Genomic DNA, 25628 nt, shown 5'->3' with positions numbered 1-25628 from the left:
AGGTACAGGAGTTTGCTTTTTTATTTTAAGAAAGGTAGATAAAAAGGCAGGATTGTATGATTTTGATGCAAGCCTGATGCTGCTGAGATTTGGAGTCAGGCATCAGCTCTGCCCATGCTGCTGAGCTCCTCGGAGCAAGGCCTGACTCTCCCTGGGTATAACCTCCCTCTCAGGATGCTCCTGTAACAGAAATAACAGCTTCTGGTGACTCCAGTTACCTGCTTGTTCAAACAAGCAGCACCATTTCACTGCAGCTGGTCTTGCCATGCCCAGAGGGACTGCCTGGGCTGGGATGCTTTTGCTTCCCTGACCTGTACCTCCCACTCTCTGCTCTGTTTTCTCTGCCAATAAAACCTGCTTCTGAGATTGAGTCCTTGATCAATGATGGCAGGATCCATCTCCCATCACCTGAGTGGGATGAGAGCGAGGTGGCCAGGGTGGCTGGATGGGGAGACTCGGCCTCCTCGAGAGGACAATTCATCCTGGCTATCAGACACCAGCCGTCTGAAGGGACAAATGGCTCTCTGGAGGTGGCGATCCTTCTCTGCCAGCCAGCAATGTGATGTGGGTGACCAGTCTGGATTTAACACCTTACTTTTGGGCAGCCAAAGCCCAAGGCTCAGCTGGGGAAAGCCACTGCTGACCTGACCTAGTGGAGATCCCCTTTGCCACCACTCCCATGATTTGAGGCGACAAGTGCCACCCAAAGGCTCAACTCATTGGGTTTTCAGTCCTGACCTTCCTGGACCAGGAGTAGGGCTCTGCCACCCTCCTCCATGTCTAACTGACACCTTTGATGTGTTTCACTAAGGCAGCAGATATCTTTGGTTACTCACATGTGGTTTGACCCATCATCTGTTGAAGCCAAGGGGGGGTTTCCTATTGCTCCCCAGGCTCAGGGGTGGGAAGGCCACGAGCACCATCGCAAGGGACCACTGCATGTCCACCTCTCTCTCGAGCCATAATTTCTGTCCGAGTCAGGGCAGACTCAGCAGGAAGGTGCCCAGTGGCGACTCAGAGTCCAAGTGATGGAGAACCCATCTCTAGTGCTAGATAACTGGTGATGATTAATTACCCATGCTATTAAGAGCATCTGCCCCGTTCCCAGCTTGGGTCCCAGCAGCACAAGCGTCTCATTAGGTCTTTATCACAGAGACCCCATGTCAGTATTTGCAGAACAAACCCATCTTTTAACCTTCTCATTGACCTGTGAAATAGCCTCAGCCTCATGGCGTGGACACCAGCCTTTGCCAAACGATGGTCCAGTGGTGTCAAACCCCAGTCCCAGACAGAAGAAGAGGGGATGTGGCATTGGAGGAGCCACAGATCAGCTGGGAGAGGCACAGCAGGAGAATGGCCCTGTGCCGTATGCGTGCACAAGGGGGGCTTTGCCATGGCACAGGGATGGAGGCTCAGCAGGGGGGACGGGGACCTAATGGGGCTGCTGGTGCCAAAGCTGTCATCCACAAAGCAAACCCAGGCTCCTGCCCCCTCCCAAATCCAGGCACCGCACTCCATGGGATGCTCCTCAGGCCTGGACTCCATCACTGCTCCCCTTGAAACAGCACGGTATGGACAGACCCATCAAGTGAAAGGTGGAAAAAGATAATTAATCTACAGAGAAAAAAGTGTTAATACCTCTAAGACACCGGGGACACTGGCTGTCAGCTTCCACCAATTAGTCACCTAAAACCCTGCCTGTATGATCTCTGTGGTACAGCTGAGTTGATTACTCTAATTAATTTTGCATTGATCTGCATGGATCTGCAGCACCAGGGCCTATCATGGGCAAAGGAGGAGATGGATGCGTGAGCCCTGCTGAAGTGTGGAGGAGGGAGCATGTCCCAGGCACGCTGCTCCTGTTTCCTCAGCCCGGCTTTGACGGCTCCTCCTGGTCCCCCCGTCCCAGGGCTTCCACAGCTGGAGGTGACAGATCTGTCCTCGAAGCGGGGTCATTTTGGTAGCACCCTGCCAGGGGTGGGACATTCCAGCAGGTCTTGTCCCACCCTCTTCCCCCGCCGTGGCTGTCCCTACACACATTCCTGCACCCTTTGCTATTTTCCTCATCTTCTAAGTGGTACCTTGAGGGTTTTTTGGAGCATGGGTGCCCTTTGCCATCTCACATCCAGCAAACACCATGGGGCACAGGTCCCCACCCGTACAGCCCTGGTGCTGGGGGCTGCTGCCTTTCCCCCACCTTGCCTGGGTGAATCCCACCCCTCCTGCCAACAGAGTCCAGCTGGTTCCCTCTTTGCATCCTGCCCAAATGCTGAGGTTTATTCCATCTCAGACAGGCTCAGCCTCACCTTTTTGGGGACCTTTCTCCCTGTGTTTATTTTGGAGGATGTTTTGCGGTGGTGGAAAGCCACACATTTGGCATTTTCTAATTTTTTTTCCTCGCACACATTTTTCCCTCCCTCCCTGGCTAAAATTTGACCCAAATTCACAAACCTGCTCTGAACATCCCACAAACCCCAGACTCCTCCACGCTTCCCTGGGTGGCCAGCACTGGCAGGACCTGCACACAGCAGGGTTGGGCTCATGCTCAGCGGAGGCTCTCCTCCTATTTAGGAATTATTTTCTCCCCTCCCCAGCCCTCTCTTAAAGCCTTGCAGTAGCGGGGATTGCTGACTGCAGTGCTGGAGGTTTCACAGCTTATTTTTCCATCTCCCGGGGCTCCGTTCATCCCTGCTCCGGCTGGCCCTGGGTACCAGTGCTCACCCTGCCCCGACAGCACGGCCGATGGGCTGCATGGTTTGCTGGAGGAACAAATCCTGGAAGCCAGGATGAGCAGGTCCGCAGCTGTCTTGTCCCGGAGCAGCTCGCAGTGTCCCAGGAACCTCTTGCTGCCTTTGATGTGATTTTTGCCAGGGAGGCAGCAGCGGGTTTGCAGGAATGCTGCTGCTCTCGGCAGCTCTTTGATCTGCTCTTAACACTTAACACTTCAGGTGTGCCGAAGGCCGCGGCCATCTCCCCACCGTATGTAGGCTGGCACAGAGATGCACAGAGCCACGGACCAACAGCCAGCATGAAACCTCTCCTGGAGCAAACCCACCCTTGGGCCGAGGTCCTGCAGGACCCCCCAGCAGCCCCCTGAGCCCCCTGCTCCCACCACTCACCCCCAACCATCTCCTTGGCTTTCCATTAAAGGTTCGGTGCTCATGGAAGCTCCTCGCTCAGTGCCTTAACCAGTGCCACTTTCAACTCAGAATTTATTCATCTTGAAGAAGGAAAGCTGAGGCATGGAGAGATTTAAACCACCCAAGGACAGGATGAGGCGAGCAAGCAGAGCAACCTCCTTGCAGAGCCCTAGCACACAAAGGGTTAGCCACTGCCTTCATAAACATAGTTTCCTGGGATTAATATTAAAAATGTTTCTAATGGCTCCCACTTGTTTACTAAATAGCCAGCATGGAGATAAGTTATCAACTGCGGCTATAATTCGCTATTAATCAAATATTTAAATCAGTACTGCAGTTGGCCACAACGGGACACACACATAATTCTCCAGCTCTGGTAATAATTAATCTTTTTCCCCCCTTTTCTTCCCTTCACTTTGGACTCTTGCAAATATCTTTTGGTGTTAAGAGGTCCCCAGAGAGACCTGCCTCTAAATGAGGTGTAAAAATCTAAGCCACACAAAAAATAGCATGCGGCTGGAATCAATATTCTCTTCACAGCTACATCGATTAACAACAATATTCTTCATTTATTAATTATGAAGGGGAATTTTCCATCCTTGCATCTCTTTCTGTGCTTGTTGCTTGGGTGGGTTGGCAGGGCCCCGGCATGCCCTCCCATCCCTCCCCACGTGTCCTCTGGGTACCAGCCAGGCAAAAGAGGAGATGGCAGCTCTCAGAGGATGGACTGGGCTTGATGGGTGCATGGGAGAGGGAGAAGAGTTTGTTTGCCTGGGAGGTCCAGGCAGCTCAAGGCAGCCCTGCTCGGTGGGCTGAGACCTTGCATCACAAGTTGATGCACAGGAGAGGAGCTGATGCAGAAGGAGGAGGGGAGGATGAGGGAAGGGGGACACTCCAGAGCAGCTTGTGTGCTTGGGGAGGGCAATACAGCCCTGCCAAAAGCCCAGTTGCTGTCTCAGATCTGTGTAGCCCTGGCGTTGCAGGGTGGGTGTCTGATAGCCGCCCTCTCCCTGCCTCTTCCTGGGTGCTCTGCTCCTGCAGAGGCTGCCTCTAGCAAAGCTTCCAGTTCCTGCAAGGGCTTTTGCTGGGCTGCGACGAGAGCGTGCACAGCCCCTGGCAGAGCTCGGCTGTTGCCATGTGTATTACTTGGATGCTGCAAGCTCCCTGGCCAGACGGGGAGATCCTGGCTGGGTAGATGATGCTCCAAGCGAGAGGATTACCTCAGCCAATCCCCTGGACAATGCCCCCATGGAGCATCCTGGCAGCTCCCCTGGGAAAACCCACTCTTCAGCAGAGGGCTTTGTCAGGGACAGAACACTGCAGACCCAGCCCGGCTTGTCCAGGGTGCACAACAGTGACTCTTGGGACATGCTTTGGGGTCAGGGAGATGGGAAATGGCAGGGGCAGAGAGCAGGAGAGGGCAGGGGAGATGCAAGGAGGTGGGCAGCAGGCTGAGAAACCTCAGGGGCTGAGCCGCTTTCATCTCACATCATTTTTTTCTCAGGGTGCTCCAGGGAGCCCTTCGGCTCTGCCTGGGAGGTGCTGCATCAGAGATGCTCCTTTAGCAACAACCCTTTGCAAGCAGCGATGGAGCTTATGTCACCAGCTCTGCTAAGAGCTGCGTCAGGCCTGGCATCGGCACTTCCAAAGAAAAAGTTTGCCCCAAACCCCTTCTTCTAAATGTAAAAAGGACTGACATAACAGGTGCAAATAGGAATTGCACTTGTGGAGCACAGAGCACTATCACTTGGGTCCTGCCCTGAGTGAAGAGAGCAGCTGGGGACTGCTCCTCGCCGCTGGCAGGGGTACTCGGTCCGCAGCCCAGGCACACCTTGTACTTCAAAGTGCATAACTGTTATTTAAAGTGAAAATTACCACCGAGCTCTATTAGACTTTAAAATAAAAATTAGAGATTTTAAAAATAGATTTTCAAAATAGATTTTCCCTAACGAGGAGCGTGACGGATGAGTGTATTGGAGACCGTGTGAGCAGAGTGCTGCTAAGTGAAATGAAATGGCATTAGGTAGCATCCCTCACCCTTCCCAGTGCTCTCCTCCCTCGAAAATCCATACTGGCACCATCCTCCCAGAGTGTCATTGGGATGGGGGCCAGGACACATCCTTCCCTCCAGGTTAAAGTGAACAAAGACATTTCCTTCCTCTCCAGATACATTTCCTTTCTCCTAAATCAAAGGCAGTGTTAGAGAGGCAAACGGTCCATCCCTTCCCCTCTAAATGCATTTACAGCTCCTGGAGCAGCACGTGTCCCCAGGCACAGGGAAGCAGCCCCAGCTGGTCTCCCACCCACTCCAACATTCATTCCCAAACACCCTCAATTTTGGAGCAGAATCCTGTTTACATGGTGAATTTCTATTAAAAATTCAGCAGGGTTAAAATACAGTATTTTTTTTTCCTAGGTGACCAAAATCTAAAAACTTGAGCTGTGTGAGAACGATAAAGGTCAAACCTGGGGGTAAGGAACAACATTTGGGTTTTGTTTGGTCTCTGCTGTTTTTCTTGCTTAAAGCATGTTTTGCAGATCAACATGTAGGACTTTCATATCTGTTCCAACGCCAAAGCATTTTTCATGGGGAACGTGGAAATGAGGTCTCTGCAATTCCAACAAAATACAATTGATGCTTTTTCCAGCTTCATTAAATGTGCTATTTTTACCTTGCAAGGTGCTCTTAACATGAAGTTCTGTTTAATTTCTGCGTTATCTTTCCAAGCACCTTATCAGCTGCTCTGGGCTATCTGCCTTCCCAATCCCTCCCCTCATGGGCTGTCAGCGAGCTGGAGGTTGCTAAATGCAAAGATCCTTTTCCATCAAAACCTCAGCACAGACGATGTTGATCCAGCCCTCAGCCAGCCCAGCTGAGCCAGGAGTACATCTCATGGGTTTCTCCTGGGAGATGCAGCCCAGGAACACTCAGCCAGGGCTGAGAACCTCCAGAGGTCCCTTCTGGATCTCCTGCAATGCCACCAAGTGCAGGGTAGGTCACCGCTCATCCTGCCCTTTCCATCCGAGCACTGCTGGGAAGGATGGGCTGCTGGAAGGTTCCCCACTCCCACCGTTGCCTTTGGTTCAGCCCCATGATCTGCAAAGGTTGTCCTCAGCCCTCCTCTTCCCACCATCATGATGACCCTAGATGGGATATCCCCATCCCAGGGAATCGCACAGCTCAGAAGCACCTCTCTAACCGTCTCTGAACCCCACAAGTTTCCCCAGAGCAAGGCAGTCCCCAAGACTGCAGTATGAACCCACTGTGAAGAAACGCCCCCAGGAGCTGCTAACTCTCCCTCCAGCTGAAAGCGCCACCAGTGGCTTGAGCCTGCAAGGTCTCTGCTTCCTCCTAGGAGCAGGCTGGTTGCCCCTGCCAGCATGGAGCAGGTGCCCAGGATGTGTGCTGGGAAGGGGGCATCACAGCTGGTGTTGGGGGGGGTGGCGCTGGTGGAGAGGAGGTAGCTCGGGGCTCTGGCGTGAGGTTAGCACTGAATCTGCAAAAATCACTGTACCTTGAAAAGTGCTCAATACGCCTATTGATCAGTCCTTTCGCCTTGATCAGTTTGCTGGTGTGTGCTGCCGCAGTGCTGCTTTCGGGAAGGGAGGGAGAGACAGAGGAGGGGGTGGGGAGGCGAGAGCATGCCTGCGCCAGAGATGCTCCAACTTCCCAAGGCCAACTTTGCGTTCTCCTGCTGGCCTCAGGGCCATCTTGCTTTCTGCAGGAGGCAGGCTGAGCTCTGGCTCGCACATTGGTGTTTTCGAGGCAGGAGGGTGGAAGAGTAGTCCAAAAAGGCGCCTCTCTCCTGTCCAGCAGCTGTCTTGCCAAAGCCTCCTTAGATGCCTAAAACCGGGCACCTACCCAATGCCAAGAGCAGAAGCCAAGAGCCAAAGGAGGGACACATAGGTGTGGTCTCCATCCTGCCTTCGAGCCCACTGAGGGCACCCAAGTGAGTGTGGGGAGCTGTGGGGCACCAATTCCTGCTCCCTGGAGGGCCCGTGTCTCTCTATAGGACAGATATGGGGTTGGGGTGTCCTATCCTGCCCAAGAACCTGTGCGTGGCAGGATTAAGGGGCAGTCAGATACCCAGAGCCATCCAGAAAGGTGTGGGGGAATGGAGCAGAGCAGGGAAGGTGGGTTGGCATCAGAGAGACCCTTTGGGTTCAGCCATAGGGGTATGTGAATGCACACCCACAGGGCCAGGACAGCTTTGGATGTCCAAATAGCCTGGGCCGGTGTGCCTGCCTCGTACGCCATCCCAGTCATCCGAACACCCTCAGCAGCCTTAGGGATGTCTGCCAGGAGCTTGTTCGCAGGAGCAGCCCTGTTTCTGCTGAGAAGAGTGGTAAAACGCACTGGGCTCAAGAGTGGAGGGAGGCAGGGAGGTAAAAACCCACCCCCAAAGGTCACGGAGTTAATTTCCAGCTCATGTCCCCCTCACACCTCGCTGATTAATAATTGAAGAAAATTTATTTCTTTTTTGCCTTGGCATAAATCAAAAATAAACACAGCATCCATATTCTGCCCCAGGGAGAGAGCAGGCATGTGGGCTGGACGATGCCGAGCCAGCTCTGCAGCAAGGTCCCCCTGGGCCCTCTGAGCTGCCTTGGAACAGAGGGAGGATGGGATGGCAGTGGAGGATCTTTGGAAGAGGCTGGCATTGGCTTTGAGTTTCTCCCATTGAAATTGGCACTAAAATACTTCTTGGGATAAGATCTGAAAGGGGCCAGTGGAGCTGGGCTGTGAGCCCATTGCTGTAGGGAAAAGCTGAGGTGTTTCCAGTGCCAGAGTCCTCCATCCCTCCTGCTCCCCAGTCCTCCATCCCTCCTACTCCCAGGTCTTCCATCCCTCCTGCTCCCCAGTCCTCCATCCCTCCTGCTCCCAGGTCCTCCATCCCTCCTGCTCCCAGATCCTCCATCCCTCCCTGCCCCCAGCTGTGACTTGCCTGAGCTACTGGCAGCCTCTGGGCAGACATTTTTGGGTTGCTGGAATAGAGCTGGTGTGTCAGTTCCTGTCACCTGCACAGTCCAGGGAAACCTGGAAAGGAAGGAGGAGGAGGAAGGGTAAGGGCACTGCCCTTCCTCTGCCAGGGCCACCTGCCTGAGCAGGCCTTGAGCACCAGCCATCCCTCCTTGCCACTGGCTCCTTCTCCCATCTCTTGGGATTTCTGTCCAAGAGGGTTTTGCCTGTAGCACGGCCATACCAAAGCACTTGCTTTCTCCATCTGCGCTCCCAGGGGTGACCCCATTCCCGCTGTTTCTCTCTGTATTCCCCTCCTCTGCCTGTACTGGCTGCCTGCTGCCCATCCCCTGGGCTGCCCACAGGAGCTGGCCCCCAACATTTCGGATCGCCATAGCATCAATTTGCTATGAGCCTATTGAAGTACTCCCCCCGCCACACACAGGCAGCCTGGGGGCCTCGGCGGCATGCACATGGACAGAGCTTTAAATATAAAAGGACGATTATGTCTTCTTTCATCTGAGGGCCACAGTCAACAGGGCCACGGTCTAGGGAAGCTTAAAAATGTGATTGGGAGAGAGGGGTGCAGAGGATAAATCAGGATCTCTTATGGCCCAGCTGGATGGGGCCACACAGGTGCTGGGGCTGCCTGCTGCCATGATGGATGCTCGAGGAACACCCAAGCAAGACGCAGGCATCCTCAGCCGGATCCAGCTCCTCCATATTCATCTTCCAGTTGTCGTGGGTGCGTACGTGTTGCCTGTAACCTCACATCTGGGGGGTGGGTGTGCAGTGCTTACACATGCACACACAATTATGCAGATCCCCGTTAAGGTGGAGCTTAATTTTGCCCTTCCAGCAGTGGTTGAAGCCTTTTGTTCAGAATATGGAGTTGTGCAGGTACAGGATAAGGTGGAGAGAGACCTCGAGGTAGAAGAGCTGCTGGAGAGCTGGGTGCTGTCACCGACACCAGCAACACCCTCCCATCAGGGCTGAGGGCTGTGGGTGTGTGGGTGCGCCTGCATTCCCCAAAATACCCTGGAGAGCCTGTCCGCTGCTCCCTGCAGCTGGGAGGGATCCAGAGGATGCAGCTGTGCCCAGGCAGACCCTGGGGGCTGGGTCGCTCTGATTTCTGGCAGCTGCTTGCTGGCTCCCTCCCCTTTTGGTTAAATAAAGCTTTGGGCTGTGATGAAGCCCATTAAAGTCAGAGGCAAAGGTGTGGGATTGAAATGTAGGACAGCAGCCGCTGCGGAATGTGGTTGCATGGGATCGATGGGAAATCAATACCTGGCTCTGCTTCATGGGTTCCCGCCAGGCCCTGCTGCCACTGTGCTCCCTGGGCACTCCCCAAACTCCTGCACCCCACAGGACGGCCCCTGGAGAGACCCCCTGGCCGGGCACCTGCTGCATAGTCCCTCGGAAGGGAGGATGGAGGAGGAATTTTGGCATCCTGGTGAGAAGCTCCACCAAACTGCTAGCACCAGGCTAAGGGCAGAGGTCTGCACAGGAGTGGGGAGCCCTGTGCTTTCTGGGGGATTTGGATGGGGCTGAGCCATACCCTGAATCCCCAGTGGGACCGGAGGGACCAGACTCACAGACAAGCTGAGCCCCAGCTACTGCATTTCCCCAGCTGATTCAGGAGGGTGCTGAGGAAGCAGCCCTGACTTGCAAAGGGGGTCAGGGTTTGGAGCTGGTGCCAGCTCCAGCGTGGGGTTCCTGCTCCCCAGATGGGCAGAAAGCAAAGACCATCCAGCAGCTCAGGGAGCGGGATGCTCCCACTGCTGCAGCCACGGGCAGGGATCACCAAGCAGGACAGCCGCGAGATGCAGGAGAAATGCCCCAGCAGCACAGCTGTCTGCTTCCCCATCGCCCCTGTCTGCACCTCGGGATGAAACTACAGGTGGTCCCTGGGGCTCATCCTCTTCCAGGCTCCTGAGCATGGCAGCCAGTCTACAAGGCATGAGCCATGAAGGGAACTCCACATCCCTCCAATGCACCATGCTCACAGCCAGCGTCAATACAGCTGCAGCAGAAGGGAGCACCCTCCAAGCCATCGCCCTCAGCTGGAGCAGCCCGGAGGGGAGACACAAAGGGATCTATCAGAAATGATAGTTTAATTGGAAGGAGGTGAGCACAGCACTATTTAACCACTGCTGCACATTGATGGATTGATCCAAGTCTAGTTACACTCTGTGTGTGACATTCAGAGGGCTCCCAGCCAGCGTCTGCTGGCTCCAGTGATTTCGGCTGGACGGAGACCTGCACAGCGGGGGGCTGCTCCTGGGAGCCACAAGTTGGGGAAGGGGCTGCTGACCCCCCCCAGTGCTGCCTGTGGCACCCAGTGGTGACACCCACCCAATGGGTGTCATCCTCATGCCCTCTGTCATGGCAAGGGTGCCCACCCAAAGCGCTGCTATCACCCACCCTGGGCACAAACACCCAGCAACTGCTTGCTCCCGGCAGACCCAGCCCCCCCAAGGCCCCACCATGCTGTCCCCCTCCCCAGATGGCTCCTTGGGTCTCCTGGGGAGTCACCTCTGTCCCTCCTGCAGGAGTGGGGACAGCCCTAGGGAGGGCTGGGAGCAGGAAGGGATCTCCAAAAGTGTCATTAAACAGTCAGTTTTATCATCCCAGCTCATGTGACAAGACAAAACCATGACATGATCAATCAGGGCTGAACATTAATTATGATTACACCCTGGGATCTTGATTGCAATTGATTAATTGATTCCTGGGCCCCTTGCAGCAGCAGCACCTCTATAGGAATTGCACAGTGGTGAGATGGCCGGGCTCCTGTAGGTGAGATTTGGGGATGGGGGCTGAGGGGATGCTTGAGAGGAGAGAGGGGTCGTTGCTTTCAAGGAGAGAGGGAAAAGCCAACGTCACCTCTCCCGCTGTGCCCGAGTGCTAACACCATGGCCCTGGATGTGTAACATCACCTTCTCTGTGCAGCCACCCACGGCAGAGAGCGAACGCAGTGCCGGGGACCCTGGGCACCGCACAGCAGCTGAGGACACTGATGAGATCGCAGGGTCTGCACACACACCCCATGCCTCCTCGCTGCTGATTTCCATTGACCTGCTATCGAAATCAATGCTGTCTGTACCAAGCCCTGCTCCAGCAGGGAGGAGGGATGGGGGCTGCAGCACCTAATAGGTATTTTTCCATCATTAGGCTCCTGAAGGATATGCCTCTGGGCCTCACATGCTTGGTACATCCAGCAGCGCTTCCCAGCCTGGCTTGATTAGCGAGGGCAAGAGAACAAAGCCACCGCCAGTGCCCCAACTGGGTCCACACTGGGGATGCTGGGATGTGAGACTCTCCTCCAGGCATTGAGGGGATGTGCCTGCAGGGCTGTGGTCCAGCATCCTCCTCCACGCCTCAGCTTTAGGGCCATCCTTCCAGCTTGGCATCCCATCAAACCATCCAAAACAGCAGTTTGTCAGCTCCAAGCTGCTCCGGGCTGGCGCTTAGCAGGGCTGCAATCTGCTCCCAAAGCAGTATCAGCCCTGGATAAAGCATGGACATGGGTGGAAAGAGCAAAGTTGCAAGCAAATGCTTGCTGAGCTCACACGTGTGCTCCTCAAGCCACTCTATAGGCTGTCCCTGGCCCTCACCATAGCCTCAGGCTCTGGGTACCAGCTTCCAACAAATTGCTGCCAAACGATGTCCAGGGAGCTGCCGGCCCTGGGGCTCCAGTGCCGAGCTGAGCTGAGCTGATAGCTTCTGGGGGCAGCCAAGCTGCCCAAGCAGTGGGAAAATAAATGATTTCAAATAAACTGGTATTAATAGAATATTGATAAACAGAGCAGGGCAGTACTGAGGGGAAACAAGCAAAGAAATAGCTTCCTAGTGAATCTCCAGGGAATATTTTTCCAAAGGTTAAAAATAAAAGGAGAAGAAAAAAAAACCAAAAACACTGGACAATTAATTTATTTTGATGGTAATTTTTCTGGCTGCCATTTAAGGGAGACACTTGGGAAATGCTGGGGTTATCAACATATAGACCAAGGAGATGGCAGGACCCCCATCCCCCTGCCCCTCTGCAGCAGGCTGTAAGTGGAGGACCTGTGATTTATTTAGTATCCATGAATACTGAGTGAAATCAGAATAATGGGGCACTTAGCCGTGTTACTGAGAAATCACTATTGTGATGCAATTTACTTCAATTAATTAAGCCTTTTTTTGTTACCATTATTCCTTATTTTACATTTTGTTTTAAATTTCAAAAGATTGGGCACATCGTGGTGGGAACCTGATAGCTTTGGTCAGAGCCGTGCAGCGAGAGGCCATAAACAACCCCTGCAATGTTTGCCTGACGGCGCAGCCCTGTGCAGCCCCTGCCCCACGTGCCACCATGCCCGATAGTCCCACCGTCCTCCCCAAAGCTCAGCAAATGCAACTTATCCCCAGCCCACAGCTCCCCTGGCTGTGCCTCGTTTGATGCTCCACTGGATTTACCCTTATGGTGATGCATCCTCAGGAGGGCTTGCTCAGGGATGCGAAGTCCCTGAGGCTTTTCTAAACTTGGCTTGTGCAGGAAAGCCTGAGCTTTGGGTGGCCCAAGTGAAAAGGAGACTTTTTCTCCCAGTGTGAACAGGGAGATACTGGCTCTGGCAATGTGGAAGGAAGGCTGCGTCCCTCCCCTGTGGCTGCAGAAGTAGCTTTTTCCAGGGTAGGAAGGCAAGTTGCATTGTGTGACCTTGACATTTCCACACTGCTCCTCCCCAGACAACCTTGACCAAAGCCAGAGAACTCGGGGAGGAGAAGCCCACAGTGGAGCAGCCACCAACAGGGCCTGTGGAGTCGGGTTGGTCCCTGGAGGGTCAACATCTCCCCACGCTGTTGCTGAAGGGCAATAACCTGCAGCAGAGGAGCAAGACGAGAGCTGGGACCACGCTGGCCTCCACGGCCAGCCATGCACACAGGCCACCTCTGCCTATGCCAGGAGAGGAGACCCAGTCCCGTGGGACACCGGGGGCTCAACGCACCTGCCAGTGGGTGATGAAGCAAAGCTTCAGCTGGTTTTAGTGTGCAGATGAACTGCTGTGTTTATGTTTTCCTCTCCTGGTGTGTCTGGGGCTGAGTCACAGGCCTGAGGACATGGCTCTGGTGGGCTGGACATGAGCACTGAGCAGTTGAAGACTTCCCTGCTTGGCCGTGCTGAGCCCTGGATGCAGGGTGGGAACCTCAGAGTGAAGGGTTTAATGTTAAACTTGACCAGGATCTCCCCAGAACAGTGCATCCCACTGCCTTCAGCCTGGATCTGTTGTCGGGATGAGTCCCTTCTGCAGTTATCAATCCCCCACAAAGGGAGCTGAGGGTCAGCTATGGAGCACCCAGCTTAGGTGAGTCCTGGCACCACAGGGATCACAGGTATTTTGGTCCTCCCACATCTCCAGCTCAGCAGCCGTGGGACCTGCTCAGCATCCCAGCACCTCTTCCCTGCGTCATCCCTGCTCCTCTCCCTGCATCCCCAGCCACCAGCATCACACAGAGCCAAGGGATGCGGGAAGCCATTGGCAAATAAAAGAAGTCGTTTACTACAGCCACAAGTTTTCCTTCCAGCCCTCCAGGTGATATCGTTTAACCTCCCATGATTTTTATCCCCCATGTCATCATACCCACTGCCACAGCATAACTCCTGGGCCAAACACATGAGGGGCCTCTGCATTGTGCTATCCTTTTAACAGAGGGGAGAGAAAATATTGGTGCCTCAGACCCCCCCGGGAATAAGTTCATACTGCCGTATCGATTTGATTTTTTTTTTCCTTTTGCCTGATTCCTACAGCCTTCTGGGTAACGAAGATTAAGCTTCAAGCCCTTCTGATATTACTTTGAAATGCAGAAACCTTCAGAAAAAGAGACTGCAAATATCTTTGGGGATGGGCCAGGGCCTGTCTATTTTCTTCCCGCCTCCAGAGCAACGGAGACACATGTGTACACGCTTACAGATACGTGCAAATGCGCCCGTATGTGTGTGCATCTGCCCAGAGGTGCTTGTCTCCCTTTTGCTCCCTCTCACTGTGGCTCACGTTAAACGTTCAAGGACTCACTTGATTTAACTGGTGTTAAACTGCAGCAGGGAGCTCGGGTGAGCGTGAGAGCCAGCCACCTTAATATCAGATCAATTAATCATCAGCCCTGTTATGACAAAGGCTGCTGAAATGTGGGTTGAGAGAGCTCAGAGTGCAAGCAAAGAGCTCTCACTTCCCCAGTCCCGTAATCACTGGAGGCAGACCTGGCCTGTGATCTTGGTTACTTGGGCATAAATCTGGAGCAGCTCCAGTTATTTAATTGGGAATTGCCGGCGATGCAACGGAGAGCAGCATCCAGCCCTTTGGAGGGGAGCCTTGTCCTTCCTGACGGCAATTTAACCACACTGACCACAGCAATTATTCAGTTGGGTGATGGCAGTGGCTGAGGATTCACTGTGCACAGAGCTGGAGGTAGAAATTTAGGACATTTAGGAATTTAGGAGAGAATAGGTAAAGCTGAGACACAGGGAGCAATAGCTGGAGGGCCCTGAGCCCATGGGGCTCCTCACTGCAGGGAGGTGAAGGCTGGGGAAGGAGGTGAGGAAGAGGGGATGGAGGTGCTGCAGGAGGAGGTGTGAGATGGAGTGGGAGTGAAGCAGCCACGCACAGAGGGGTGGAGAGGGGACAGGGGCAGGGACAGGAACGGGGCAGGGACAGGAACAGGGGCAATGCAGAGGGTTTTGATATGGCCATGGGGTGTTTGTTTTCCAGGCTCCTGACCTGCAGTGCGCTGGTCGCTGAAGTCCCCTAGTAAAGGGCAGCTGGAAAACACCAAGCAATGGAGGGTTTTGCACAAGCCTGGCCCCAGCTGAGCGTCTGGAACCCACCAAGTCAAGTCATCATCAGCTGAGCATATTTGGGCTCTTCCTTGGTCTCAGCCACACAGTTCCCACAAAAGCAGGTCCTTCAAGCTTGGTCATGTCCCCCCAAAAGCTGCGCTGTGTCCCTTTCTTTGACATTAGAGTCCTGAATCAGACCAGATTTTGCCTTGCCTAGTTCTGCTCTCAGCCTTGGCATCTTGCAGCAAACAAGGCCTCTCTCATAACCAAGGCCAAGTCTGCTCCCTTCCTCTTCCTGAGCATCCTGCAGCTCTGGGCATGTCCTTCAGGCTCTGCAGCATTCAGACCCAGCTTTGCTGCCTGCTCTGGCATCTAAAAAGGGGGAATTTTGCTGCTTCCATCCCCTTCCCGGGTTTTGTTTCCCTGCAGGGAGTTTTAACTTCCCCTTCCAAAGCCTGGAGATCTGGAGGGGACTCATCACCTGACCCCAGATTCCTGAATGTGCCCACCTCCACATCTGCTTCAAATGGGCAGCTCTGAACACCTGCACTCCCTCATGAGCCCATCCCTGGCAAAACTCATTTTGAAGGACTTTGTCACTGAGTCTTGGACATGCCCAGGGAAGCTCAGGAAAGCTGGGAGCCACGTTCACCACATGTTTCCATGAGTCACCACTCTGCAAAGCCAACCTGGATTTTTGAGGCAGGGGTTTTTCCTCTCCAAACCCTCCCAGGCTGCGAACGAAGTGATATTCTGAGTCTTTATTTTTCTATTAATAAACTTTATTGTCCATTTCTTGCAAACCCTTCAGCAATTAAAAAAAAAAAAGAAGAAGAAGAGGAGGAAGACGACGACAAAGGGAGTTGATGTTTGACTGCTGGGCTATCACTTAAGTCCTTGTTCCTGTTTACTCAGGACTTATTAGAGCTCATTCAATGCCTATAGCATGGCTGGATCAATACCTGCTGGGAGCAAGAGAGATTCCGCTTGGCCACTGTAGCCCATGTTGCAGAATTGATCTGCTTGGCTGCTGCAATCTGAAAATCCATCTTTTTGCGCTCTCTGCCTCTCTCTCTGCAGTGGGTTGCTAAGCAACGGGGGCTCCTTTGGGCGGCCATTGGTCAGCGCCGCGGCCGGGCGCCGTGGTCCTCCCTGGTCACTTGGCCACTTTGGGCTGCAATTCCTCCTCCAAGGATGGCTCTGGGCCGCAGGGAGGTGGGGAAAGGGCAGGGAGGGGGGGAAGGGGCTAGGGGTGGTGAGAGGAGGGACAGGGAGAAAAGGGAAATCGATATCACCTCACATTTAACCTTCCTTTAAAAAAAATCTTTGAGAAAACTATATTGACCCATTCCTTATCACTTTGCGCCACTGCAGCCTGCTCAAACAGGGGCTTCGCTGCCTGCACATGTACTTCATAAACACTTCTTCTGCGCCTCTTTTTAGGGTAGATCACGCTGCCTTCTTCCCTTCTCCCTCCCTCTCTCACCTTGGCCGGGCACAAAGTTATGCCAATTTAGCTAAAGGTGTGTTTTTAAACTGATTTCATTAAACTGGGGCAAAACCTTTGTGCGGATGTACTGAAATCAATGTAAACCCCATTTGCATCGATTTCACTTCGCTTTGGTAAAGGAATCGAATTATACAAACCAATACCAAACTGCTTTAAAATTATTTAAGAGTGTCTACGCAAGACCAATTTTGGCTTGCAATTTTGTGTGTAGACAAGGTCCATCCCTCCTCTCCAAATAGCCGTTCATTAGGCAAATCTCACTGCCACAAAAGCCTCTGAGCTCTCACTCCCATGGCCTCCCCAACGGCATCGCCTTTGCAGTCTCCAACGGCTCGTCCTAGAAGTGGTGCCCAGGCTTTTCTTCTCTTCCATCAGATGAAGACTGGGGTGGGGTGGTTGTTTCCCAGGTGCTGCAGAGTATTTACTGTACAGATATTGATCCTGCTCTCAATCCATCCCACTGCAGATACATGCATCTCGTGTGTGTGTGTGTGAATCTTCGAATGATGCCTTTTGCTACGGTCCCTAGAGGATGTCATGTCTAGATCCCAAAGTCTTTGTACAAGAGCTTTACAGTCCTTATTTTGTGATTATCTTCACGCGCCAAAGGACAGAGGGGTTAATACTAGAGCACAAGTGCTCACAAGCAGATGCTTTCCCTTGTAAAGTGGCCTCATTTCCACAAGTGCAGATCAGCTCCCTGAAAAGCGGGGAAAAGCCACATTTCTCCAGGGTCATCAAAGCCACCCACCTTTATTAGCAACCACAAGAGGTAATTCACATGCAAAAATGCTTCCCAAACATAAAACATGAGACTGAGGGTTGCTCAGCAAAGATGAACCTCTGATCCCAACCCTCACCCCTCGGCACCGCCTGCTTGACCCCACTTCATCTCAAGGTCCCCCACACTTGTGTCTCCATATGATCGCCAGGTCAGGTGTTCTTTGGGTCACCTCTTGCTTAATTTTTGGGTTCAACACACAACTCTGGAGCTCTCTGTCTTAACAGTTCAGGGTCAACCTGCATTGGAGAAGATCACTAAGCCATTCCTGATGGAAAGGTAAGTCAATGAGTACCTGCACGGCATCTGAGTAGACCACGGCTCACCAACGGATGGGACTTTGATCTGGCCCCGCCAGATGCTGTGTGCAGGTTGATAAACCCTTATTGGGCCTTGCATCCTTCAGCCAAAGGACAAAGCATCGGAGGACACGTATGTTATTATCCTATTTTAAAGATATATTATTATCTTTAAAGATATATTATTATCTTACTGTAAATTAAAAATCCCAATAGTTTCATCTCAGATGGAAGAGCTGAACATAACTCAGCCCATGGCAGGGTTATGATCTCTCATTCAGGGTTTACGCACAGGCATCCAGGTAGGGCTGGATTTCGGCTGTGAGCCCCACCCTACCACAGGGTGGTGAAAGGAGCCAAGTCCTTTGCCATAAAGAGTCGTCCTGACTCTGCGCTACAATTTTCTCCTCCTCTGCAGTTCCCTCCTTGAATTTTCTTGCCCTACTCTAATTTTCCACCTGGAGGAAGGCGGGACACAAACCTTGGAGGAGAGGAACGACAGCTTGAGAATCAGCGTAGGGCTCCATGCCTGGGAGCATCTAGAGCCCTTCCCCATTGAGTGGAGATCAAGGATACTCCAAAAGTTTTGAAAATCAGAAAAATGCTGCTTCATCAAATCAAATGCTTTTCCCAAAGAAACCAGCTGTTTCATTAAATCTCCCTTTTTAAACATTTCATTGGCCACATGAAAAGAGTGGGAGTCATCAAATTGCCCCATTTCAACATTTTCCAAAAGAATAATTTTCCTCTTCCAGGCCTGCGTGATTTTATTTTTGTTTTAAAATCATGATTAATTTACACTAAAAGGAAATTTGAAAAACGGCCCAAACTTAAATTTAGGTACAACTTTAAAGCTTGTCAAAACCACCTCCTTTGATTGACAATGCCTCTAATGGCTTTAATTTTTTTTTTTCAATTTCTTGCTTTTTTTCCTACTTGAAGAAAGTAAAATTCACATAAATTCTCACAGAAGGAGGAACCCATCTTCTGTCGAGTCCCAAAATTCTCCTCCAAATTCCCAGGGGGGTTTAAGCGGGTACTTATGGGCTCTGATGAATAGCACCGCTTCCTTGAATGGGGCAGTGCTTTCCTCTTCCCACTGGGATTTTTCAGATATTTTGTTTTATACACATGTTAATGGGTGCTGAATGTCCACTTTACGAAGCAACGCATCAACCCCTCACAAATCATCTGCCCCAGGTTCTGTGAGGACTCCCCATGCCAAGACAACGGCTCTGGAAGACCATTAACTGATTTTTGCTTTCACTTAGAGCTTGCAACATTGACATGCCTGCTCAATATTTGACAAGCTCTCCACTGGCCCCAAGAGCTGAGCAGCATCTTGGGAAAATATTCCAGGTCTTCACCACCACAGAAACCTTTGAGTTTGATCCTGAGCCACAGCATCTTGGCAGGGCGGCTGCTCCCCTGCTCTCCCAACCAGCTCCCCTGCTCTCCTTGGATCTCTGGGTCCACTAGCCTCCAAACAAGAGCCACTGGATGCCGGAGCGATAGGGAGTGGGTTGGAGCCCCAGCTCAAGCCCCTCGTGGTGTCCCCACAGTGGGCAGGACTGCGGCCATCCCTGCCCCAGCCTCCCGGGCACCACGCTGGCAGCGGGGGCATTTCATAACCGGCTGAAGTTAAGCACATGCACAAGTGCTGGTAAATAGGGATCCTTGCCAGCATCTCTGTTGGCTGCTCGGGGAGCCCTAAGGAAGGCCCCACAAGGGCTCCAGGCGCTGCCTCCAGCCAGGCCAGGTTTCATGGGGCAGGTTCTGAGGGTCTCCCTGGGCTCAGGCACCTGCCACTGGGTTTGAGGTTGGGGCAGGGGTTCAGCAGGAAGAGGAGGAGGTAGCACCTCAGGAAGGACTTACCCCAGTCCCCTCCAGCAAGACCGCTCGGGGGTGCATCATTTATCTAACTGCTTGGCTTTAAGGTGGAGATCAAATGCAAACATCAGATTCAGCATCTCACACACCTGGGCACTTGGCCCTTGCAGGCATCTGGCTGAGTCTCATCAGAGCACACAGGCCAAGCCCCCAAATCCTGTCGGCAATTACCCCATCTCTTCCAGCTACCTCCTTCGGACTGCCCTGAGGTTGCGCAGGGACACCCTCCTGGGGAATTCTGGCCATGCACTTTGCCTAAACGCAGCGTTGCACTGCCTGAAGATGCATGACTGAACCAGAGCCAGGAGGCGGCCAGCACCCGGCAGGGAGGGCTCCCCTTCTCTGCAGAGGTTGTGTGGCTGGGAGATGAACCCTGAGAGGCCGTTAAAAAAGCTCAAGTCTGGAATTGCTGAGGATTAACTGGCTTTTTTTTATTCTCTGCTTGCTTTCCATTGAACATCTTATGCAGCCAAGGAGAGGGAGGAAGAGGAAGGGAGGCGAGCGGGAGGGAGGGGAGGCGGGAGGGAGAGAGAGTCCATTGACAAAGTGAGGTTATTAATTTTTCAGAAAAGAAAAAGCATGCTACATTTTGAGGAGAAATATTGATACGTGCTTTAATGCCCTTTTATTTCTTTCGCTCTCTCTTCTTTCTCGCTGCATTTTTTGTTCTGTGGGTCCGGTGTTTCCATAAGCCCCTGGCCCCTTGCAAGCCCCAAACACCTGAAAGCCTCTTTTCAAATTTGCTTTGAAGCTGCAATTATTTGGGGGAGGAAGCAGAAGCTGGCCCTTCCCAACACACTTAAATTTGTTGTATTATTAACATGAGACCAGTGTTGAGAGCAGAGCCCACAGCAAGAGATCTCCCCCTCCCCAGAGACCTCAGAGCCAGCCTGAGCAGGCGATGGACACATGAAGGGGATGATAACATTGAGGTTTGCTCCCCAGGTTGTGGTCAAGCCACCCGTGTAGGGATGAGGGGGACACTGGGTACCAGCCAGCGCCTGCTCAGGCAGCTGGTCCCTGTGGTTCTATATTGCCTTTGCTGTGCTGGGGCTGCGTGGGGGCTACAGGTCTCCACCAGAAGGTCTCCAGGCTGGTTGGAGCTGGCATCAGCCTCCCTCCCTTTTCCTGCTTAGGTCCCTGTGGACATTGTAGCTGTTGCTCCAGGTCTGCAATGCTTTTCCAGCCTCTTTTTGCTCTTCACTCTTTTCTGCATCTTTTTTTTCAGCTCCCTCCATCTGCTCCACTCCTCTTTCCCTCCATGTCATTTATCTCACAAACCCTGGGGGGTTTTCACCCACCACCATCGGCTCCACTGGCCCAAAGCCTCCCTGAAATGCCACATCAGGGACTCCAGCACCCAGGGGAAGAGGAAGAGCTATGAAATAATCTCCATGGCTGGGTGAAACAGGGTCTGTTTGTGCACCAGCTGGATAAATCAGCCAGAAGACTCAGTGTCCGGAGCACACGTGTGTGCATATGCCCTTTATATGCTACATAAATGAAGGGCAGGAAACAAAAACTTCATCCATTAACGTAATGACAGGTATTTCCCTGTTCTTAGGCCTGGCCTAGTCGAGCAAAACACTTAAGTACATGATTAATTTGAAGTCTAAGAGACTTAAGCACATGCTTAAGTGTTCTGCAGCTCCGGACCTAACAACAGAGGTTTCTACAGAGCAATCCGTGCTGATGACATGTTACAGAGGTGCTTAGATGTATGGATTAAGGGTGCCATAAACAGTTGAGATATTCTGTTTAAACAATCATTTGTTGACAAGACTATGCTAAGCCCATCGAATCCCTAAGTGATAGATATATGTTGTCTTTCCGAGTCTCATGCTGTATCAGCCATTGATTTTTTTCAGCCTGGATGCTAAGGTAACCTTTACCTGAGAGCTTAAGCAGAAAGCGATGAGTGTATGCTCACCGTACCAGCCACTGTTTGCATTGCTGGAGCCAGGACAAAGCGAAGGCTCAGCTTTGCATCCACCTGCATAGCATGAGGCTGCCCTGGACCACTCCAAGAGCTGGGGATGAAGGAGCATGTCTGGCCAGTATTGCTCGGTGCTACAGCATGGGGGCGGCTGGGGACACTGGCCCAGGGATGCTTCCTCCTTCCCCAGAGGCACGAGCCTTTGCCAGGGTCTTGCTCCAGCCTAAATCACGTCTCAGGGTGGTTTCTCATCCCTGACCCACCACAGGTCACCCTAGGGAGGAGCAGTGTTGTCCTGCCACCCATCTCCCCACTCACTCAGCACCCACTTCAAGAGACATTTGTCTCCAGAGACCCCCGGGCTCCATCCCTATGTGGGCACTGTGTCAGGACACCCTTCTTTGAGATCTGTTTTAATCACATTTATACAGTGTTACCAGGGGAAGGAATCTATTGACAGCCTGTCTTCACATTTCTGTCAATTCTTCAGGAGACATCATTAAATCCAAGAGTGGATCTTAATTTAACGTGTTATCTAACAGGTTATTTAATTAGTTTTCAATACCCCCAAAAAAAAAGTGGGGGAGGGTGGGGAAATGGGCTAAATATTGAGGGGAGGAAAAAAAAAAAAAGAGAGCAAGATGATGAACACATCCAGGTTTCCCGGATCTACAGAGAAATCAGCTCCTCGGCCCCTTCGCCCCTTCTCTTTCACGAGAAAGAGCCCTGTTGCGTTTCCCCTTCTCCCCACTGTGTTCAATAATAAATGAAAATGGTAAAAAGCAATTCATACACAGGCTAAGCGTCTGGATTTATTATCAAGACAATTACACCAGGGAGAATTCCTGGAAAATTACTCTTCGAAGTCTCTCTCTGCCACCCCCTCCTAGTTTGGATAAATACAGCAGCAATTACTGCTGCGGGAGAGAGGAGGGCACGGGGAAAGGGGTGCCACCGCCACCGCCTTGTGCCCCAGCTGGGCTGGCTCCCGGGGTGGCCTCTGCCACGGGGGTGGCTCTATGCCCGGGGCAGCAGTGAGTTTGGGGGGAAGGGGTGGGTTTGGGGGGCAGTGATGCACATGTTTCCCTTGGACAGGTCTGTGCGTTGAGTATTGGCTACGGCCAGCCAGTGGTCTCTGTGTGTGTGTCTGTGTGTCTGCAGGTGTCTGTGTGTCCGAGTCTCCGTGTGTGTCTGTGTGTCTGTGTCCAGGTGTCTGTGTGTAACAGCCCTGTGTGGATATGAGCCACTTTAGATTATTTTAATGCCAAGCCCAGCATCACACAAGCAAGCCGGGGTGGGCGAGGGACAGGCCTGGGTGCCCCATCCTGCGGGGACCCGCTGCCCGTCCCCGCTGAGCCTGGGGCAGCTGCTGTGTCTGGCAGGTCCCTGCCTCGTCCCTGCTTCATCCCCCGGCCCTGCCTCAGTACCTGCTCTACCTCATCCCCGCCCCTGCCTTGTCCCCATCCCTGCCTCATCCTCACCCTCATCCTTGCCCCTGCCTGTCCCCTTCCCTGCTTTGTCTTCATCCCTGCTTCATCCTCATCCCTACCTATTTCCATCCCTACCTATTTCTACCCCTGCCTTGTCCCCATCACAGCCTCATCTTTGTACTGTCCCTGCCTTGTCCCCTTCCCTGCCTCATGTCGCATTTTCCCTCACCCCCATCCCTACCTCATCCTTGCCCCTGTCCCACCGCTGCCTCCCCCGCATCTCCCCGCAGGACGCGCCGGCTCCCCGCAGCAAAATCTCCCAAATCGGGATCTTTTCAAAAAAGCAGAGACGCTTCCCGAGCCGGCAGAAGGAGCCTTGCGGCGACAGGAAAATACCTGCGGGAAACACAGAGAAACAGGGAAAATATATATAGCACATATATAAAAACATGTATAGGGTCTCTTCCTATGCATAGAGCCTTATATAAATATTACGTATAAAATAACCCTATTGACTTCGCGTGCTCGCGGGGCAGGGCGTGATGCAGGAACGCGGCTGCAGCGGCGGGAAGAGCCCGGTTCGTCTCGTTTCCCCGCTGTTTCACAACTCACCGGCACCGGCTCCTCCCCCGACCCCCCCGGGGGAGCCCCCGGGGAGCCTTTGGGGTGCTCAGAGACTCGGGCTTGGGGGGTCCCCGAAATGAATAAGGAGCGAAAAGTGGAAGAGGGTAGATGCGGGGGGAGAAGGGAGCGACGGGCGTTTCGGGGGTCTGGGGGACAGGCCCCCCCTCCCCGCCGAGCACCCACAAACTCGTTGCATGACTCACGTTGTAGTTTATAAATCCCCCCGCACCCCGGCTCGGGGACGGCCGGGCCCGACCGCGGAAAGACGGAGAGGGGACGGGAGGGAGGGGGGGAAACGGGAGGGGGGGAAATTATGTATATCCCACCTCGGAGCTGAGCGAAATCTCAGCGATTTTCACCGCTTTTCCCCCGCAAGCCCCGGCGGGGCCGAGCCCTCCCCGCTCCGCTGTCAGGGTGTAAAGTTCAGGGCTGCTTCGCCAGGAAATTTTGAAAACAAATTGCGAATGAAAGAGGCTCCCGGAGGCCCCCATTGGTGCTCCCGGAGCTGGGGGCAGCGGGGGGCGCCCGGCCCGGCCCCTGGTCGCGGGTGGGTGCGGAGCCTCGGGGCCGCACGGTCCCGGCCCGGGCTGAGCCGGAGCTCGGCGGGGCCGCTTCGTTCGGTGGAAACCTGCAGGGGTTACATCGAAAAGACCAACAACCCGTCCTCAAACTGCCCCCCTCCGGGGCGAAAATGGATAGGAAACCCCGCCCCGGCCCCGCTCCCCGCCGTTCCCCGCCGCTCCCGGGCACCGAGTTTCAGGGCGGCCCAAAGTTTCGAGGTAAACGAGAAAAGTCTCCGGAAAGACCGTGGAGGGGTCTGTTTTCCTTCCCGCCCCTCCCCGCACCCCCAACGCTTGATTTCCCCCCGTTGCTGCCGCTTTTTCCCCGCTCCCAGCCCGGCCCCGGCCCGACCTACCGCGCCCGGGGGAAGGCGAGCGGCAGAGCCGGGCGGGGGGGGCAGCCCCCGGCGGGTGCCCCGGGGTGTCCCTCTCCCTAAACGCCTCCGGGGCCGATTCTGCGGGGAGAGGGACATTTTTCACCAATGGGAAAATTAAAAAAATATATATCTATTATATCCCGCAAAAGGGAAAGGAAAAGAAGCCGGGAGCGGCGGGGAAAGGGCCTGATCTTGCAGCTAAAAATGTCTTTAAATTAAAAAAAAAAAAAGCCGCCGAGGGCTCAGAGCGGCGGAAGGGGGGGGCGGGGGTCGCAAGGTTTTTAGCAGAGGAAAAGGTTGGTGGGGAAAGGGCCGGGGTTTTTCCCGGCCGGAGGATTCCTGCCCGAAGCGCCACGACCCCCGCGGGGCACCGGGGGGACCCGGGAAAGGGCAAAGCGCACCCCAAAACGCGGGAGAGGCTGGGGGGGGGAGCGGGAGGTGCGGGGCTGGGGCAGCCCCGCCGCCCCCCCCCTCCCCCGGGGTGCGCGGAGCCCCACGGAGCAGCGCGGAGCCCCGCGGCGGGGGCGCGCAACGGGACCGGCTGGGATCGGGGCTTCGGTGCCGCCGCTGCGTCCCCCCCAAAGCGGGTATCCCCAAATCCCGCTTTAATAAACCCAAATCCGGGAGGAACTTTTCCGGCGTCGCTGTTTTTTCCTGCCTTGTTTTGTTTTGGAAGCGAAAGCGTTTTGAATCCCCTTCAAGAACCGGTATCAAAGTCTCTTTTTTTAAAAGCTATTGATTGCAAAAGTCTTATTTAAACCAACACATTTTAGTTTCTCACATTTTAAAACATCATCTGGGGCCCATTGTATGGAAAATCGATTAGCAGAAATTGCCACGCTCTTTGCCTCCCGCTTGATTGTTGTAAAATCGAGACATCCATAGGCAAAGGCTGGGCTGGGGAAGATTTGGAACCGAAATGAAAGGGTTTGCAAGGAATCTATAGGCACTAAATAATTCACCTGCCAGGCGACGGTGCTGTTATTTTGAAGCCTTAAAAAACTTTAAGGAACTTGGGCTCCCACAGGGGCAGCGCTATGGCGGGGTGCGCGGAAGCCGCAGCCCCGGCTCCTTCCCCTTCCCTGCCCGGTGAAACCGAACAGTTTATGCCCGGCCCGGTCCCGGCTCGCCGGCTGCAGGAAATACCGCCCGTGTGGTGTGTGTGGGTTCCTGGCCGTGTGCTTTGGGCTTTCGAGCTGTTCCCGGGGCGGGAGAGGGGGGGAATAAATCAAAATAAAATCGGTGGGAGCGCAAAGCGGCCCCGGCAGACGGGGGTGCGGGAAGCAGTGCGTGTCCTGCCCCCG

At 53.6% G+C, this 25628-nt stretch overlaps 2 protein-coding genes across 3 annotated transcripts in view; one reads left to right on the top strand and one right to left on the bottom strand.

The window, feature by feature from the left end:
- The window catches only part of MBD3 (methyl-CpG binding domain protein 3), a 200540-nt gene extending 176415 nt beyond the window's left edge, over positions 1-24125 (bottom strand). For both annotated transcript variants that reach the window (XM_075076910.1, XM_075076913.1), the window contains exon 1: positions 24121-24125. The gene's annotated coding sequence lies outside the window, so the exon portion shown is untranslated. The remainder of the gene's footprint in view (positions 1-24120) is intronic.
- The window catches only part of ONECUT3 (one cut homeobox 3), a 36960-nt gene continuing 35023 nt past the window's right edge, over positions 23692-25628 (top strand). Inside the window, exon 1 of the transcript XR_012657676.1 lies at positions 23692-24166. The gene's annotated coding sequence lies outside the window, so the exon portion shown is untranslated. The remainder of the gene's footprint in view (positions 24167-25628) is intronic.

Source organism: Phalacrocorax aristotelis, chromosome W (genome assembly GCF_949628215.1).
Source record: "Phalacrocorax aristotelis chromosome W, bGulAri2.1, whole genome shotgun sequence".
NCBI lineage: Eukaryota > Metazoa > Chordata > Aves > Suliformes > Phalacrocoracidae > Phalacrocorax > Phalacrocorax aristotelis.
Note: the sequence above shows the minus strand (reverse complement) of the source record. Positions and strands in the feature narration are given on the sequence as shown.